Source organism: Mustela nigripes, chromosome 3 (assembly GCF_022355385.1).
Source record: "Mustela nigripes isolate SB6536 chromosome 3, MUSNIG.SB6536, whole genome shotgun sequence".
In the NCBI taxonomy this organism is placed as follows: domain Eukaryota; kingdom Metazoa; phylum Chordata; class Mammalia; order Carnivora; family Mustelidae; genus Mustela; species Mustela nigripes.
The window spans coordinates 605,084-622,716 of NC_081559.1; the positions used below are offsets into that span (position 1 = coordinate 605,084).

At 41.2% G+C, this 17,633-nt stretch overlaps 1 protein-coding gene across 3 annotated transcripts in view; it reads right to left on the reverse strand.

The window, feature by feature from the left end:
* The window catches only part of CALCRL (calcitonin receptor like receptor), a 95,895-nt gene that overhangs the window by 42,987 nt on the left and 35,275 nt on the right, over positions 1–17,633 (reverse strand). For all 3 annotated transcript variants that reach the window (XM_059393004.1, XM_059393003.1, XM_059393002.1), the window contains 2 exons: positions 595–685; positions 339–427 (listed from right to left, as the gene is read on the reverse strand). The gene's annotated coding sequence lies outside the window, so the exon portion shown is untranslated. The remainder of the gene's footprint in view (positions 1–338; positions 428–594; positions 686–17,633) is intronic.

Sequence of the window (17,633 nt, forward strand, 5' to 3'; positions counted from 1 at the left end):
GACTTTTATGATAGAAGTTATCATGATGTAGTCATAACATAATATTTATTTAACTGAACGTGGAAGCAGTATATTTCAAGGCAAGGGAGATTTAAGAAATCCAATCAATAGATATTTGCCAGAAAACCATGAACTTACACTTTATTGCTAAAAAATTTGTCATGATTTTTATTACAGGGCCAATGTTAGAGTAAGACTTTAAAAATCATTTCCATAATAACATTTCCATAAAATCATTTCCAATAATAATATTAATTATTTTCATTATCCCTTGCACCAGGAGCGCATGTTTCTAGAGCACAGACTCTATTCATTGTTTACCCTCACCAAGGACTCACCTAGACACAGCTTTTCGTCTTAACTGTAGCAAACTTCCAAATAACGTTTTCTCTTCTATCAGCTATACTGGTTTTTATTATTAGTTGATCTTAAAAAAACAAATCAGGAGGCATTGTATTAATTTCAATATTAAAAAACATGTTGTAACAGAAGGAAAACAATGAATCAAAGTTTTTGTAATTTAGTAATGAATGCGTTGATATTTTAGTTTTTATTACATTTTACCCTGAGAAAATCTAATTTTCTAATACTTACATACACAGCTGTCTCCAGACTCAAATTACATTTTCCCTCGGATCATGTTGGACATTGTCCTGAAGAATCCCTTAAATCCAAGGGTCATGACCTGAAATATTGATTGATGTAATAATTTAATGTTATTTCAAGGAGACAATAAAATTTCCACGGTAAATTGAAATTTTCAAAGAAAATACCACCATTAAAATATTTTTATTAAGCTATTCCAATTTTTAAAAACCTCTTTTGCTTACAATATATTTGAGTTTTTTCACAAATATTTGTTGTTTCCATTATACAGAGAAAGTTAAATTAATTTCTATTCATCCAAGATAGCTAAGATACTGAAATTTTAAGTTAAACTAGTTTATTTTTTCTTTGAATGACTTTCTTTAATAACGTGTTAGGATGTGTTAATAGTCTTGGTGACATACACCCATTTCTTTGGCTGGTATGGTTTCTCAAAGCCAGGAACCATATCTGCTCACTCCATGTATCTTTGGTGACTGGCGGTTAATTTACATTTGCTATACAAATAAATGAGTGAATGAATAAAAAAAGTAAACCAAAATTTACTTTAGGATTTTAAACTTAGAATCAAGAAAAATAATCATAAATTTTAAATAACTGCCATTTCTTCTATTAGAAGGTTTTTGATAGTGTTGGAATCTATAAATTAGGGGAAATAACAATAAAAATTAGGGGGAAAAAGGTCTTATATAAGCATTTTTACTTTCTTAAAAAGCAGTGTGCTGAAAACTATTTTTCAAGGTCTGTGACTGGGTATTGAATAAACGGTAGTCTGCTCTACTGACTGTGGAAGTCTTTATAAGGTGAAGCCCAACTTAAAGCATTGGTAATTCACAGTTCTTTGTATAGGGATGTATGGGATCCAGAAATACACCAATAAGAATGTCCAGAAGTATTATTCTATTTGGAAGTTTTTTAGTTTTTTATGAAACATGGCTTTGATGATTTACACGTGAGTCAGGATTAAACGAACTATAATACAGGCCTAGGCTCAAAAAAGTGCTTCAGAACCATGTTTGGAGTTTTGCCAAACCCTGTATGTTTGAAAAAAACATTTCACCCGACACCTGTAGGTGTTCGCATGGCTTATCTAATCTGGGAGTTCCAAAAAGTATGTCAGTAAAAAACCTCTCTGTGTTTACTGGATTACTCTGGCCCTGCAATTTAAGAAGATTTTATTCGTTTCAGGAAATATTTCCCAACGAAGCTATTGTGCTTTCGTAGCTTGCCTCTTCACCCCGTTCCTTCGTGATCTGGAGAAGGTCTTACCCGTCACAAGGTGGGTTTTTGCTGTGTGGACACGTGCAGCACCGAGTCAGGGCTGTCTGCAGCCCGGTGTCATTGAGGACCAGCCCAGGTTTAGGCGGCCGTGCCCAGACCCGTGCTGGCCCCTGTGCTCCATGACATCCAGCGATGACCCTTTCACTGGTGTTCCCGCTCCTGTGAGTCACCCCTGACAAACGACTGACCATCTTTCCTTGCGGCAGACCCACGTCTGAGGGGCAGTGACAGAGCCATCACCACATTCCCCAAACGTTCCCAAGGTCAGTAACGGAGGCCTGTGCCTGGGTGTGCAGCTACCACCGCTGAGGACACGCCTGAAGATGGTTTAGACCCCATGTCCGGCCTGCAGAAGCCATGGCCCGGCCGTCCCCAGAGCGTGTGACTGCACCTAGCTGTGTCCTCACTTTAACTCCGTGGTTCTTTGTTGCGACCTCTAGTATGTTCCTGCAGCAAGGGCCCCTCTCTTCTCTAGCTTATTCCACATCCATCTTTGCTAAAATATCTTTGACGCTAACTGACCAAAGCTCGCAGACAAATCATGGTAAATGTCTTCCAGATCTTGTTAAATAATCGACTGACAGCCGAGTGCGTGTGTCTCCGGAGACGCAGTAGTTCCCATTAAGAGAGGAAGGAGGCCATGAGGGTCACGTTACATGACTAAATCTGCCTGTGGCTTTTCCCAAGTGTCCTCAGATTTGTTTAGTAGGAGAAGGGCTTGTTCAAACTAAGAAAGCTCTCATTTAAACTCTGAAGTGCACCGGCGCTCCCAGTCCTTACGGGCCTTTGCTCTAACCGCGAGCCTCACGGAACCTGGCGGTACCGTTGTATTTCCACGTCTCAAAATTAAAGTGGAAGTTTGGGTTCTATTACTAGAAACAAAATAATTTTCTTTACTGTACACATGGAATAAAATAGTAGTTCATTCCTAAATTGTCTTTATTTTTTGGCCAAAGAATCACCAACATAAAGTAAAAATGATTTATTTCATCATAGAACTTTGAAGATGAAGAATATTGTAAAACCTCAAAGAACTTTTGAAATACAGCTTCCTCGTCTCTCAGGACTTACGTAACCTCATTCTGGTTTCATTTCCTAAGATACCACTGAACTGTACTAAGACGTTTTTCATGGATCTATATTTCCAAGTCCAAAACTTCCAACCAATCATTTTGCTTGCTTCAGTGTAAAAGCATGTTTTATTCTGCATAAAAAATCACAACTCAGTGTGACTTAATCAGTACTAAGTTATCAGAACACAAAAACCTAAATCCTATCAATGCATAGCAGTACATGGCAAACCTGCTTCTTATTTTCTAAAAATTGTATTATTCCTGTACACACTTTTTATTAATGTGCTTTTCTTTGTAACAGTTCTTAGTTTTAGTTGAGTTACCTAACCCTGATACTAAAAGTGTATGTTTGCTCCACGATTGAGGAAAACAAAACCAAACAACTCCCACCCCTCCATTTCCCAAATATCTTGGATTTCGGGGGCCTCTGCCACTTTTTCTTCCCCTTACTTATCCCGTCACTACAAAGTGGGCTCACAGGGGCACGAATCTCATGTACCTCATTTGAGGATTTTCTATTTAGTGCACGCCTTTCCCCTATAGCATATTCAACACATATATTTCTATTCTTTAATTTGAATTCAATTAATTAGCATATAGTGCAGCATTCAGCGACCCATCCCACAATCCTCAGTTGGTGTCCTATGATCAAGAGTCTCCTACGATCAAGAGTCTCCTACGGTTCGTCTCCTGCTACCTTTCTGAATCAAAACAGGGAACAAGGCCTCCTCCAACCCAGTCCTCCACACCTGGAAGCAGATGGAAGCTTCTGCCGTACACTGTGTGAGAGATTGTGCCACTGAGGAAAAGTGTCAAAGTGTGAGATCAGGGCTACCTTCTATTTTCTCCTCACTGCCTTTGTGTTTTTGTTTTGGTCAAAACCTAAGTGTTTCTGCTAGAATTATCCTTGCAAATTACTGTCTTTACTTTCAATGAACTCTTTAAGAAATATATACAGTACAAGGTTTTAAGTGACTACCCCCATTCTGGCCTATAATGTCCTTAACACTTTCAATACATGAAGCAGTAAGAAAATTAAAATGTGAGGACCTCTTCCTAAATATCTGTTACTGATGTAAGAAACTCAAATATAAGGTTTTTTTTTAAAAAAATAGTATCACTTGGGGCTTCCATAGTTTTCAGAACCGAGTCACTGACGGAGCATAGAGCTCCACAGGGTTTTGTTTGTTTGTTTGTCTGTCTGTCTGTCTGTCTGCTCCTCAGACTGTGGGCTCGCGGGTCGTCTGCATGAGAATCGCTATGAGAACGTCGCTGACCACGTTAGAAATTGTAGGCCGCACAGCGGTCCCTCTGCATCAGGATCTTTGGGGGAGAACTGGGAATCTGGATTTTTAGGAAGACTTTAAGGAAATTCTTGGCCTGAAATTTTGGGGAGCACACCATGAATACCACAGCCTCATTGGACCATGCTAAAACCTGGACACATTCATATTCCTCTGTCTCTAGGTACTACCAGACTATTCTGGTTTTTTTTTTTCAAAGATTTATTTACTTTTTTCTGTGAGAGAGAGGTGGGAAGGGGCAGAGGGAGAGGGAGAGAGAATCCTTAAGCAGATTCCCTGGTGAGTGCAGAGCCGAACACCGGGCTGGGTCCCAGGACCCTGAGATCATGACCTGAACTTTGCTTAATGGACTGAGCCAGCCAGGTGCCCCTGTCAGACTATTTCAAGGATAATTACTAAGGGGGCACCTGGCTGGCCCAGTTGGAGGAGCGTGTGACTCTTGATCTAGAAGTCATGAGTGCAAACCCCCCGTTGAAAACAGAGCTTACTACAGGAAAAAACAAACAAACAAAAAAACAAAACCCTATCAAATATGACTCAAGCAAAAGAGTCTGTCATGTTCCCAGGAACAATAAATGCTTCAGAACTCCCACAGCAAATGATTCGAAAACCTATTTTATTTTATTTTTAAATTTATTTATTTGACAGACAGAGATCACAAGCAGGGAGAGAGGCAGACAGAGAGAGAGGAGGAAGCAGGATCCCTGCTGAGCAGAGAGCCCAATTCGGGACTCGATGCCAGGACCCTGAGATCATGACCTGAGCCGAAGGCAGAGGCTTTAACCCACTGAGCCACCCAGGTGCCCCCGAAAATCTATTTTAAATCTGTTTTGAAATATATCCTTTAGGGCACTTGGGTGGCCCAGTTGCTTAGGGGACCGCCTTTGGCTCAGGTCATGATCCCAGAGTCCTGTAATCGAGCCCCGCATCGGGCTCTCTGCTCTGCGGGGGGCCTGCTTCTCCCTCTGCCTGCCGCTCCTCGCTTGTGCTCTCTCTCTGACAAATAAACAAATAATACTTAAAAAAATAAATTAATAAAATGTATCCTTTAATGTTGTAATTCCTTTTTTGTGTCTTTACTTATGCCACTAGATTGTGAGCGCAGTAAAAATAGGATGCACATTGTGTTGGCCTCTATAACTCCAAACCCTAGGCATAAAGAGAATAAATCAAAAGTGTGTTTGAATGAATTATGTACACAATGAATTTAATTAGGTTGAAGAAACTGGTGTTTGGGGGTGCTCTCAGCCCTATGAAGCACATTATAATTTCTGACACCTTAAAAGGGTCATTGACTGGATTCTACTCCAAGAAATTTGGATTCAGCTCATATCGATTGGGGTCTAGGGAGAACATTCTCTCCAAGTTTCTGAGGTGATTCTAGTATGGAGCTGGAGTTCAGAATCAGTGGTGCAGACAGAAGAACTCTGTGGCAGCCGGAATCATCAGCCCCAAGTACTTCCATGCCCTAATCCCCAGATCCTGCAGTCTCAAGGTTAGGGACCATAAACAGGAGGATTATGCTAGATTACCATGAAGCATCCTGGTAGCCTAGACGCATCACCTGAGCCCTTCAAAGCAGGAGAGGAAGCTAAACAGTCAGCCATGGGGATGCAATGGAAGGAGAGGAAGCAGAAGGCCTATGGCACGGTTGGCGGCTTGGCTGGAGAGCCCATGTCCAGAGACCGGGAAGAAGCCTCTAGGAGATAAAGGTGGCTCTCAGATTAACAGCTGGCCGGGAAATCGGGACCCCAGCTCTACAACCTCAAGGAATTCAATTCTGTCAACAACCTGAATGGATCAGGAAGTACATTTTCTCCCAGAGCCTCCAGAAGAGAATTCCTTGATTTGGGCCTTGTAAGATTTGCAGCAGGAACACTAGCCAAGCCCACAGGACCCCTGACCTATGGAGCTGTGATGCAACAAATGTGTGGCATTTATTATAATGCATCGGTGGCAATTTGTTACAGCCACACTGAACAACTTTACTTGGTCAGAAATTACATTTTCCCGTCACACGTAAGTGGTGACTTTCTGCTTCACAACTGGCTAGTCATCCTTCCTAACTTGAGAATACATTTTTCATGGTGCAAAGATCACATCTTGCAACTGCTCCTGAATTGTTAGGTGATTTTAAGAAAATCATTGCAACTCTTCTCCTGGGCTTACCCAACTAGAAAATCAGTACTTGATCTTCAGCTCCCTTTGCACGCTCCTGAGAGACAGTGCTGGAGTCAGAGACACCGCTTCTGGTGGGGAAGGAGCACACAGACAGTGGCTCCAATGCTGCCAAGAATTTTTATCATCACTCGTCTTGCCAGGTTGTTTTAGTGTTCAATCATACGGTAGATGTGAAGAACTTACAGTAAACCCCCAGTGAGGAGTAGCTGTTGTTACTATCTTTATTATTCTGTGATTTCAATTAGTCGTAGCAACGTCAATCTCATACTTCATATCCTATCCATATCTTAGTGACTTGGCCAAGGGCGCACAGATGCTTCAGGCTGATCCCACGCTAAGAAGGTAGATTTTCCAACTCTAAATCTAAAGCCCTTTGACCAAATTATATTGACTCAGAGAACTGAGTCATTTTTTGGACAATTAAGATTTAGAAAGTAGTGCAGGATACATTTCTGTTTTGCTTATCCAGTTATTTTGTCTAACCACGTTTCATTTCACTTTCATTTATCAAACTTTTTTTATGGTTTCTCATGCAATTTCTTTTGATTCTTTTTCTTAGTAAAGTTGGGATATTTTACTTTTTTAAACTTACATGAGTAAACAGCTTCACAACTCAGATTTGCCATTCTGGTAAGGTGCCAAGAAAAAAATCACATGCATTTTAATTTAAGAAATACTTCTGGAGGGGCGCCTGGGTGGCTCAGTGGGATAAGCCGCTGCCTTCGGCTCAGGTCATGATCTCAGGGTCCTGGGATCGAGTCCCACATCGGGCTCTCTGCTCAGCGGGGAGCCTGCTTCCTCCTCTCTCTCTCTGCCTGCCTCTCTGCCTACTTGTGATTTCTCTCTGTCAAATAAATAAATAAAATCTTTAAAAAAAAAGAAGAAGAAGCAGACATTCCATTAAAAAAAAAAAAAAAAAGAAATACTTCTGGAAATTCAATTAATCATCTTATCGTATTTTTTGAGCATCTACGTTCACCTACTTGTGTAGGAAGATGGAAGTGAATATAAGTTAAGATTCCTCAACAAAAATATTTATCAAGTTAGAGAATGGTGATCTTATATTTAAGGACTCATTCATAAGGATCTGAAGAGAGATGATTTCACCAACATTTAAAACAGGAAGTTAGCCCCAGGGCTCAGCCAGTATAAGCCATTCGGTGAGACTGAGGAAGTAACATACCTTCCCAGGTATCTCGTTTGTAAACTGAAAGAGTGGAATAAGATTATTTAAGCCTTGGGTAAGGGTTCAAAATTTATGTAAAAGGCAGGAGGAACAGTTTTGTTCAAACTAACCCAAATCCAAATATCCTCAAAACCAAGCCTTTCTGACAGTTTTTTTTCTGGCTCAGGACTTTACCTGGGTCTCCTCCTTCTAACTGCCCCAAAGACTTTGAGTTTGAATCTAAGACATTGGAACGTAGACCCATGATTTTTTCTTTTGCTACATGAGAATTCAGGAAAATGTATCTAGGCCAAAAGGATTATGTTTTGATTTCAGCTCTTCATATAATGCTTCTTTTTAGAGCTATTCTTACTTTTAAAAGGCTGTTTGGGGTAAGTCTAGCTCTCTCCTCTCCACTGCAGAAAACTGAAATTAGAAAAGCAAACATACTTCTTCATAAGCCTCCTCGCCAGACTTCTTCAGAGTGGGGTCTGATTTTCATCTAAGCCAACGTGCACTCACTGTCATCAACACTACAACAGCCTCAATGCTCCTGGGGCTAGAAGCCAACTATTTACGAGTTTGGGATACATTGGGTTTTCATATCTTTTGCCTTTAACAGGAAATGACATAGATAAAAAAATAATAATAATTAAATTATACAGCTCCAAAAATTACAGGACATGTTAAGGCATGATTCAACAATGCATAAACTCAACAAGGTAACCAATGAAATAGCAAGAAAGATTATTACAGTTAATTCATCAAAATCTTGTGAATGACTTAGTATATAAAAACACATCTAATAGTCAATTTTAAAAAGTCAATAAGAACCTCCAAAAACTATTTTATTTTGAAGAGACATCTGAGTTTAACTACAACTATTAAATTCCACGTGCTAAGAAAATATAAATATTGTCTACTGACCAATTTCCCTTTTCCACGGAGATAATAAAGTAAATAAAGTAACATCCACCTGATACTTAATAATTAGCCTAATAGAGGGACAACTGTGATAAGTAGAGGCAGGAGTTTTACTGGTTACAAATTCTGATTTGAAAACCCAACCCAACCTCACGCTTTCACGTTAAACAACTTCTGTAAGAATAGCTTTCTCACTAGCAAAACAGCTGCAACAGCAGAGGCTATTGTGAAAATAAAACGAGATAAAGTACACAGACCTTTTAGAACTTAGTAAAGTTAGATATTATTGTTATTACTATTATTATTGTATCACATTAAAACTATGAGAAACATAACCAAGATTATACATGTTTTTGAGTTATTTGCTACAATTTCTATAGCATCATAAATGAAAATTTACCCTATATTTCAAGGGGTGGTCATATGCATTGTGAGTTTATCTTCTTTAGATATAATATGCTCAGTTTTATTCTGTCATCTACGTCAGTTATGAAAATATCAAATAAAGTGAACGGTTACAAGAATATTCCCAAATATGAAGTCCATTTAGTGAACATAACTGCGTATTTCCCAACATTGAACTTACATAAACTAAAGATCTAGCAAATTGTTTGTCTACATTTTAATCAAATATTCACATCTTAAAGAATATAACATGCTAATCCAATTAAAAACAAGTAATAAAATCTCCCAAATTTGAGATTAATTTTAGGTTGACTATAATAGCATTTGCTAATACCGTATCGGAACAAAAAAAAAAATATCGACTCTGTGCTTACTTGCTTATCTAACGAACATTCCAGGTTGAATAGCTGAAGAGCCATTAAAGACAGATAAAATTGTGATTAAATTTGGGACCTCATTTTACACTCTGAAGTACGTACTCTTGGGAATAATTTTCCCATTGTGGGCATGATTAGCCATTTTCCGGTGATTTTGGTCACCTTCTTTTTATTTGAAAGAGGCAAGTGGCCAAATCTCAGCCCAATTAGTAAAAGGTGGGAGGGAGACTGAAAAACAGCTCGGCACTTGACGGAAACGCTCCCTCCAGGAGGTCTAGTACGGAAAGAATGGCTGCTCAGAGAGCACAGAAACAGAACATATCTTTCCAGCTCTTTGGCTATGAGCTTTACACCTATTTCCCTTTCACAAAGTCAGGAGTCAAATTCTATGTGAAAACATGTTTTCTTCCAAAGGCAATAAAATCAGAAAACACATAATTCTCCTGGAATTTTAATTTAACAGAATAGCTCATCATCAACACTGTATTTCTATTATTTGGGGCTTTCAATTTTTCTTAAAAAATCAAGTTTATACAGTACCTCCTAGCACATCTCAGCATTTGGGAAGCACAAGAACTCTGTGATACTGTTGATCCAGCATAATTTCTTTTTTTCCTGATAAAATGAACCCCTCTTTCCAGCAGAGAATCCATTCCCTGTGGTTCGAGTGAGTCTGTCTTCCTGGTTCCAGAGGTAGGAAGTCACTGAAACCTGGTCAGATTAGCACAGTCCTCTGGTTTGGGTTTGTTTGGGCGTGGAAGCATGGTCAAGCTACATCATTAGTATTCTCTCTAGGACTTTTCTATTAGTGTTATTAGGGAAGACTTCCTTTTTCTGGGAGTTGCAAAGCAAGTAGGAGAAGGTATATCCTAATGCATCCTTCCAACCAATATATATATATATATATTTTTTTTTTTTTAAATAAGAAGCCATAAAAAAAAAAATAAAAAAATAAAATAAAATAAGAAGCCAGTCAGAGCTAGAGATTGGTGGAGAATCTGATGACATTATTAGAGCCTTTAAATCTGGCCACACCCAAAATAGCTATAATAATGGACTTCCTCATCAATGTCGCCAGAAAGTTATATTTTATGTCTAAACAGGATTGACTTGGAATTTTGTCTCCAAAACATTTTCAACATTTTTAGAAATTCTGGTGTGGTGGAGAGATCAAGAAGAAGATTCCATTTTGCATTTTGCCTAACTTACCGAGCCCGAATATTCTCAGGTTAGTGACGTTGCTAGGCCTCTGTTTCCTGTCCTGTAAAGTGAGATGACTTAAAACTCTCTCCACTGTAATCTAAATATCTACAGATTATTTTCCTTTTCACCAAAGCAAGACATTGTTATTCATTCCCAAAGCATATCAGAAGCCCAGCCAATAGGAGTTCAGAAGCTTTTCTCCCCAAAGTATATCTATGAAGTGATTCCTATTTATAAAATCTGAAATAGACTTTGCAGTATATGCTCTTGGATAGTCCATAACTAGTATGTGCTTACAGCAAGATATTTATAGCTAGCTCAAAAAATAATGGGACCCCTGGATGGCTCAGTCAGTTAAGTGTCTGCCTGGAGCAGGTCCTGGGATCAAGTCCACACTGGGCTCTTGCTCAGGGAGGACCTTCTCCTCCCACAGCCTGCTGCTTCCCCTGCTTGTGCTCGTGCTTTCTCTCCGACAAATAGATAAATGAAAATATTTATTAAAAATTAGAGAGAGGGTGCCTGGGTGGCTCAGTGGGTTAAGCCGCTGCCTTCGGCTCAGGTCATGATCTCAGTGTCCTGGGATCGAGTCCCACATCGGGCTCTCTGCTCAGCAGGGAGCCTGCTCCCCTCTCTCTCTCTCTCTCTGCCTGTCTATTTGTGATTTCTCTCTGTAAAATAAATAAATAGAATTTTTTAAAAAATAAATAAATAAATAAAAATTAGAGAGAAATGCAGCTCTTATATGACAATGTATGAATACATTTTTGTGACCTTGGGTTAGGCAATGTGTTTTTAGATATGATACCAAAAGCACAACTAACAAAAAATAGATGTTCGACTACATCAATATTAGAAACTTTTGTGAAGAAATGATAGCATCAAGAAAATGAAGCAACAAATCACAGGAGATAAGATTTAAAAGTCACATATTTGATAAAGGACTTATATCTAGAATATATGAAGAACTTTAATTATCCAATAATGAAAAGAAGAACAATGCAATTAAAAAATGGGCAAAGGGAGAAATAATTAATTAATTAATTAATTAAAAACAAAAAATGGGCAAAGGACCAGAAAAGACATTTCTCTGCATAAGATACACATACGGCCAAGTCTATGGAAAACATGTTCAACATCGTTAGTGATAGGGACGTGCACTTCAAAACCATAGTGTTACCACTTCTGACCTACTAGGATCGCTGTACTTACACTTGCAAGTGTAGGAAAGATATAGAGAAATTGTAACTTTACTTTGCTGGTGGGAGTGAAAAATGATGTAGTCACTTTGGAAAACAGTTGAACAGTTCTTCAAAACGTTAACCATAGAATTGCCATAGGACCCTGAAATTACACATATACACAAAGGTATATATGTATATCTATGTACGACAGAAATGAAAACGTTTGTCCAAAAAAACCTTGCACGTGAATATTCATAGCAACATTAATTTCAATAGCTGTAAAGTGGTAACAAGTAAGTGTCCATGAATTCATGGATGGATAAACAAAATGTGATATATTCATACTACAGATATTACTTGGCAATAAAAAGAAGGGAGTATTAACTCTATTTTACATGTTTACAACTGTCTTATTTATAAGGAAAAGTACATTTTCCTTGAAATTAGCTTTTGGAAACTACTTCCCAGCTCACACACAAAAAACATTGTATTTCTTTTGAGATAAAAATTTTAGCTTATAAAAATTAACCACCATACATAATTGAGGCAAAAGCTATTGTGATAAACTTAGAAAATATTCCTTAGATTTAAAGAATTTATAATTGTTTATTTCTTTCTCCTGTTAGTAACTTCTTTTATTTACATTTCTACAGTCTTATTTTATTTTTCTTACAGGGGTGGGAGACTGACAATTTATATACAGAAAATTTGTCGATATTTGATTCCACTTGTGACCTATTTAATTTGTGTTATTACAAACACTAACAAAGAGACTACAAATGGGAGTGTTAGCAAGAAAAAATAAGGAACTTTAGTATGTTCTTAGAAATCAACCCAAGTCAGAAAACTCGCACCCCACTGCCTCCCTTCTGTGAAGTCGTTCCAGTGAAGGAAGCGAGGAAGGAGCGCGGGCGAGACGGGTCGTGCGTCTCAGGTAAATGCACACGTTGTCTGAAGTTAGCCACATGCCCGTTACCTTTGTAAAGGAGCAAACAGTGTGGAACCAGCGTGCACTCATTTACCCGAGAGGGCGAGGGAGCTTGCAGGGAGCGAGGCAGGGGCGAGGGAGACGGACAGCAGGCCCCACGCTGGAGCCCGAGGGGGCCTGGGTCCCAGGATGCCGGGTCAGGACCTGAGCCGAGCTCGGACACTTAACCAGCCGAGCCCCCGGGCGCCCTGGCCATGCCGGAGTTCGTTTCTTTACAGGATCTCTATTTCTTTCAACATGAAACATTCCCTCTTCGTGTTTTTGAACACATTCATTCACGTGTTCGTTCATCCAAACCGCCATTTGGAACCCAAGATTTTCCAAAAGCAATGCTAACTGCTGGGGACCCAGAAATGATGCAGTTTTGGCTCCGAGAGTTGGTTAAAACCTTGTAGAGAAGAAAGGCATGAACAAATACGGATAATGCAGTGTCCTCGGTCATCAATAAATATTTTTAGTGTTGATCAGATGAGTGATGCATCTTACATGGGAGTGGCTGGTGCGTGTGTCTCACAGCCGTGTGGAAAGAGCAAGAGAGACACAGAGACCAGGACGCTCCAGTGGAGGTTCTACAATCAGCACTTGATGCTCCGGGTGCGTGCGAGACGCAGGTACAGAGAGATGAGGCTTTCCGGGGAGGCAAGTCAGAGATGGCATGTTCTACCACACTGAGGAGATTTTGTTTAATGTTCTAGGCTAGAGATTTACACCTAGAAAAATCTAGATTTGATGTTCTGGTTTTCAAGATTTCATCATGAAAAAAGTCCGCTTTGATGTGCTGTGGCTGTGATTCGCAGCGATAAGCCTGAGTCTGGCCTCAGTGAGAGGCTCTGACCCATCAGTGACGCCGGCCACACGCACCACCCTAAGGAGCAACAAGTATCCCAAAGACCTGTTAACGCCGCTACAAAAAAAATACTAATAGTAGTAGTAGTAGAGCACTATGATGAGTTTTTCATCTGAGAAAACAGGAGGATTGGGCGCCGGGGCGGCTCTGTGGGTTAAGGGACTGCCTTCAGCTCAGGTCATGATCTCAGGGTCCCGGGATCGAGCCCCTCATGGGGCTGTCTGCTCAGCGGGGAGCCTGCTTCTCCCTCCACTGCTCCCCCGCTTTTGCTCTGTCTCCATCAAATAAATAAATAAAATCTTGAAAGAAGGAAAGAAGGAAGCAGGAGGGTGAACTCAAAGACGGCAACAAGATAGCTGTGGGGAGATTAGAGCGCTGTGGTGCCTCGCAAGTAAGGGAGGCGAGAAAATCATCATGAAGCCCAGAACCAAGAGTAAGGATGATGGGGACAGGAAGGGGCATTTAGCAGAGACATGGAGAATACTCAACTGGAAGAGACTTTCAGGAGTGTAAGAAACCTGAGCAGATTCCCCAGATTCTACCGTGAACATCTGCATAAGGTCCAACCACTGAGACGAGACGGGGGGACAGCAGAGGAAGAGGTGAGGGTTAGGACAGTACCTGCGTACAGACCCGACCTTCTGAAGAAGAAAGGGCCTGGGAGTTTGTGCAGACGATTCTGGAAATCCACAAAGGGAGGACACTGAGACGGAAAGTTCACTCCCATCGGCACAGAGGAGGACAGTGGCCGGCCGGACCGTCCAGAAGGACTGTGGCAGGGAAGGGAGCACTCGGGGCACCTGAGCTGGTGTGTGAGTGCACCGAGAGCGGTTTCCAAACACCCGTGTGCACGGAGCTCGGTGTCTGGACGTGCTGACTGAGCACGGAGGCAGAGTTTTAGGGACAAGGGACTAGGAAACAGGGCATGGGTCCGGCACGAGCAGGGACTGTGTGAGGGCAGGTGCCGGCCTGCAGGACTCGAGATTCTCGGGGGAATTAAGGGTGGAAACCGGCTGAGTCACTGGGACCTTTGCAGGGCGCAGACTCTCAGGATGGGCTCCATGCCTGCCGCCGTCTTGCACATACCGAGCACGGCTTATTTTTAATTATTTACTCCTGTGACTAAGTCTGGGTTGTAATTTAAAAATAGATTTTCCAGCACAAAAGCAGTGGCACAGGAAGGCGCTGGCTGCTGAGCTGAGCTTAGTGAGCACCGCGGCTTGGGAAGAGCATCCCCGGAGGACAGAGGCAGGTCGGCTTCAGGGAGTCGAACTTCGTGGGGCTATTATCAGCTCCACTGTATGTTTTTTCCTGTTTCACAAACATGTTCCCAAAAGACTTTTAAAATAGCTTTCTTTCCTGCTAAATTGTTGTGTCAGGAACTTTTTCTGAACTTCAGCCTTCACTGGGCCAGGATGTGTTAAAGGAAAAAACGCCTTGTCACGCTTGACGCGGTGCAGGAGGCCTTCCCCGCCGGAGTGAAAGGCTTTCCTAACCTGACCGCCTGCCCCACCGCCTCCGAGGACAACGCGGTTCCTGAAAATGCAAAATACCGAAGAAACGAGATGATTTCCCAAAAAACTCAAGCGTAGAATCTGTGCACTACACTAGGGTTTTTTCCTAATAAAGAGAAAAAAATAATCACTGTAGAGAATTAATGTTTTTTCTTTAACAAAAGTTAGGATAACCTAAAATAAAACCTATTTATCATATGGAATGGTCCCCAGGTACCTAATACATTGATCTTGTATTTTTTTTCTTTTCTTTTTTTTTCTTTTTTTGGAGGAAAAGAAAAGCTCCAGCGCGTCCTGAGGTCTACGTGGTCACTTCACATGAATCTTCCTGCCCTGCTGGGGCGGCTTGCAACTTGGGCGGTAGGACTACGTGTGCTTGTCTCCCTCGTGAGCGGTTTCCCCACCAGCAGGCTTTCTGAGCAGTGATAACCCTGGTCATCTCGGAGGGAAGAGAAGGTGATGACCAAAGTCAGCACAAGATAAAAGCGGCTCAAGGCCCGTCATGATAGAGACGATGGAGGAAAGCTCTCACGTGTCCTTCTGGGGCAAGTCCGTCCGCCTCACTGAACAGGCTGCTTTCGGCAGTAGATAACAGCAGTTACAAACAAACAAACAAATAACAGTAGGGACTTGAATGGGGGGGGGGGACAGGAAAACGGTAGAAAGTGTAGGGCAGAGGGCACAGGTCTTCCCACCTCTGGTTTTGGATTCGAGCTGCCGTATCTATGAATGAGGAAAGTAGGCAGAAATCGTGACCTGAGCCAAGCGGACGCTTAACTGACTGAACCACTCCGGCGCCTTCTCCCCGGTGTCTTGAGCTCTGAGACGGACACAATGACACACTCGCACCATCACCTGTCGCGTTCGGGGACCTGACAAGTACTTAAGAAGTATCTCTCTCCCCTGCATAGAGTGCGAGCCCCTGGGTTTGCTTTAATTGGTCCCAGTGACAGGATTTGTAATTTTAAGTAAAATTAAATGTCAACCCAGTCTTTGCAGAAGGACTTTATCAGCCGTCCTAGGCATGGGATCACCACACTCAAGGGAGTGTGGACAAAGGCAGTGCTTCCAAAAACACGTACCCTCTTACCGAAACTATTTCGCTCAGGCACGTAACACTGCCGACCCTTACTCTGTCAGGAGGTGCCTTTTCCTACATATATTAGGACCTTCCTCTAAAAAATGGTAATAAATACCTGTGGTTAAACCTCTCAGATCATTTCTTTAGATCCCCAGGACACCACTGTTAAGAAGTGAAGTCTTTTTTTTTTTTTTTTTAAAGATTTTATTTATTTATTTATTTGACAGACAGAGATCACAAGCAGGCAGAGAGGCAGGCAGAGAGAGAGGAGGAAGCCGACTCCCCGCTGAGCAGAGAGCCCGATGCGGGGCTCGACCGACCTTAAGAACTCTGAGCTTCTCCCCCGTGACGCCTCACCACATGCTTTACATGTGAATGCCTTTAATTGACTCGGTTTACCAAACAAGGACCGGTAATAGCCCTCAGATTCCTGGGAAAATGTTTTAAACATCAAAGCTTTTCCCCTTTCACTGGAGCAGCTTTTCAAACTCCCTTGTTCTGATTCAGGAATTTATCTTAGTTAAGATCAGGATTTTCCTCTGGACCAATCCCGAAGATACTCTTGTGATCTGAGCGAGCGTGAGAGCAGGAGAGGGAAGGATGGGTGGAGAGAGCAAGGCTGGGAGGTTAATCCAGAAGGGAAGGAACGGGCCAAATAAATAAATAAACAAACAAAGCAACAAACGACAGGGAGAAAAGCATCAGCATCAAATAGGCATGATACATATCAGAATTCCAAACTTCAGAGCTGGAAACCTCCGCGCTGCTTTCCTGGACATCTGTCATACGTGATATCGTCACTTATATCAGTCTTGGAAGGCAGCTGCTCCATCTGATGACTCTCTGCCTATATTTGTTTAATTTTTACAAGTTAAATAAATTCTATCTGCTCCTTCCCGTGAGAGGACAGCAGGAAGGTGCTCTAGGACCGCATTGTGACTTGCCGCACGGGTATTCACACACCTAAAGGACTAAAGCAGGTTTGGGGCAGACTGTTTCAAGCAAATAAGAAATTATTCTTCCTTCAGCAGTTCTGATACAAAACTACACAAAGTAATTGCCATTAGCTTTATCATGAAATAATCTTTTTTTGTTAAAGGAATAACTTGTGTGCTGAGACACATAAAAACTTTGATTTGTGTCTCAGTGCATGCAAAGTACCAGAGGACCATCCACTCCGCTTTGTTCACTTTCTATCTTGGGAGACTGAGAGACATTATTTTCTCAGAGTTGGTCATTGATTAAGTTTGTATTTTGTTGAACTCTGATGCAGACTGATACTATGTATCTATCCAACTCAGGCAACTTCTTTTACCCCATAACCTTGATCTGTACAAAAAATACGGAGAATGATATACCCTACTTAGAGTTGATGCATCATACGAAAAAAGCGCATGTAGTGAGTTTAGAACACTTCATGACACATTAGTTAGCACTTAATAATGTTAGTTATTATTTTGGACCATTTGAATGCAAAACTACCATTATCATTGTTGGGTCGGC